Raw genomic sequence first — 2968 nt, 5'->3', positions numbered from 1 at the left:
ACTGGAGTGCAGTGGTGTGATCTCACCTCACTGCAACCTCTGCCTCCTGGGTTCAAGCAATTCTCCTGCCTCAGCCTTCGGAGTAGCTAGGATTAAAGGCATGCACAATCACGCCCGACTAAGTTTTGTATTTTTAGGGATTTTACCATGTTGTCCAGACTGGTCTTGAACCCCTGACCTCAGGTGATCCACCTACCTTGGCCTCCCAAAGTGCTGGGATTACAGGCGTGAGCCAATGCTCAGCCTCATTTGTGAATATTGTAAATACCTTGTAACTAGAGATTCTGTTGTGAAAAAAAACCTGTAATTTTCTTGAAAAAAAAAAAAAAGAAGAAGAAATGCCTGAGACTGTGTAACTTATAACAAAAGGTGTTTAATTGGATAATGGTTCCATGGGCTATACAGGAAGCATGGTAGCATCTGCTTCTGGGGAGGCCTCAGGAAACTTTTACTCATGGTGGAAGGCAGATAGGAGCAGGCACCATCTTACATGGCAGGAACAGGACTAAGAGGGGAGGAGGTGCCACATACCTTTAAACAACCAGATCTCATGAGAACTCACTCACTGTCACGACATAATACCAAGCAAAAAATCGACCCACATAATACAATCACCTCCCACCGGGTCCCACCTCCAACACTGAAGACTAGAGGACATTATGCTAAATAGAATATACCAAACACAGAAAAAAAAAAAATTGCATGATCTCACTCTTTTTTTGTTTTTATTTTTGAGATGGAGTTTCACTCTTTTTGCCCAGGCTGGAGTGCAATGACGCCATCTCGATTCACTGCAACCTCTGCATCCGGTTCAAGTGATTCTCCTGCCTCAGCCTCCAGAGTAGCTGGAATTACAGGCATGCACCACTACACCTGGCTAATTTTGTATTTTTAGTAGAGACGGGTATGCGCCACGTTGACCAGTCTGATCTCTAACTCCTGACCTCATGTTTTTCGCCTGCCTTGGCCTCCCAAAGTTCTGGGATTACAGGCATCAGCCACCACACCTGACCACTTGATCATCTTACTTTTAAGCCAAATCTAAAATAAATAAATAAATAAATAAATAAACATCCAGACATAGAGAACAGAAAAGTGGTTGGAAGTGTATGGAGAGATGTCAATCAGGAGGTCTAAGTAGCAGATATGTAGAATGAACAAGAATAGAGATCTAATGTACAACACGAGGACTGAAGGTAATAAAAGTGCTATATGTGAAAAGTAGTTAAAACAGACTATATGAAAAAAGTTACTGTTTTTCAGTTTAGGGAGGACAACTTTCACATGGGAATTTTATCTCCTGTTTATAAGAAACAGAATGAAGGTCAGAGGCAACTCAGAATGGTCAATATGCTAAAGCAGCATATTAGGAGTGGCATATTCTTAAGTCCTTAAATAGCAAAATGACCCCATCAAAAATTCAAGACACACAGAGGAAATTCTTAGAAGACCAAATATCTTCTTCATTGATAATTTGTCATGTACGTTTTCTATGTATTTCTTCTCTAGCCCTTATACACTGACTTAGTAGTTTTAATTCTCAAAGTCCAAATTATTTGATGATGGGAGTAGATTGCTGACTTATTGTAGTCTACACAAATGCTAGTAAATTTGAGAAGGTCAAAGAATTAATAACAGAAATTCTATCACAACAAAGCCTCTTGACACTGAGATTAGTGATTTTTCATAACACCATGCTGTTTATCATATCTATTTAGCTCATCAGTATGTATTACTGGTTAAATTGCTTTCTTCTTCTCAAGATTTTTTTTTGGTTGTGTGTGTGTGTGTGTGTGTGTGTGTGTGTCTGCCATTTGATACCTTTCCCCAAATAGAAAATTGCCTATAGAATCAAAGTGCAGTTTGGAAAGATAAGATGTCAATTATGTTGAACATTCAGAAATGATATATGATTGTCCTGAGTTAGAAGATTGTGCAGGATTATTTTTTGCTTTCCTCTCATTGACTAAATAATCTCCCTCTCAGCTTAAATCCCAGTTGTAACAATTAGCTCAAATAATTGTGTGCATAGCATTCTCATTGCACTGAAAGATGCATTTCAAATTTTACTTTTAGTATCACCTCCATTGTGGCTCATATATTACCATAAAAATGGATTTTGCTTATGTGTGAAGTTAGTCAGTGTTTCCCAAAAAGGAAAAGCATTTTCCACATGAAGTGAAGCTGGGAAATGGGAAAATGTTACCCAACATAGTCTTAAACATTATATTTTGCCTAGCAAAAGCTAAGAACTCAGTTACAAACTGCTCATTTTACAAGTGCTTTGCAAATGTCCTAATTTATTGCCATGACATCCACAAGAGAGGTTGGTTAAGTAATCCAGATATTCTAAAACGTTAACAGTGTCAATATCTGCAATCTAAATGTAACAAAAAAGCGTTTTACTGTGTTCAATATACTTTATACTTAGAGAAGTAGAAATATGTTGCTATAAAAAAGTATCTAGAGTAATGAAAATTACGGTGTTTGGGGATTTGTAAATTATTCAGTGTTAAGCTCTTCTTACATTATTTACCCTAGCTAGCTTTATAACATAATCTCTCCTGCTATATATCATTCCATCTTCAGTTTCAAAATAAGCTTTTAAAAAAATTTAGTTAAAAGCATGAACTTTTAGAAGGACTTGAATTTTCCAATTTTCTTAAATAAGAGTTATTTATTATTGCCTTTATTACCCCAACTTAATAACTAATAAGAGACTAGTAAATAATGTTGCTACAGTACACATTTACAGCTGTGTTTTTTACATGTTAGCATAACCTATTCCACATATTACACTAAATGCACATAGAAATACAATATATATATATTCATACATAAACATTGTACATTACACCAAATTTACAAATCAATGTTAAATATCATACATATATTAAATGTACAATACAATTTACATTAAATTTAAATTCTATTAAAATATGCTAGCCTGGAATTTATCAACATCTAT

Source organism: Mandrillus leucophaeus, unplaced genomic scaffold (assembly GCF_000951045.1).
Source record: "Mandrillus leucophaeus isolate KB7577 unplaced genomic scaffold, Mleu.le_1.0 Scaffold45, whole genome shotgun sequence".
NCBI lineage: Eukaryota > Metazoa > Chordata > Mammalia > Primates > Cercopithecidae > Mandrillus > Mandrillus leucophaeus.
Note: the sequence above shows the minus strand (reverse complement) of the source record.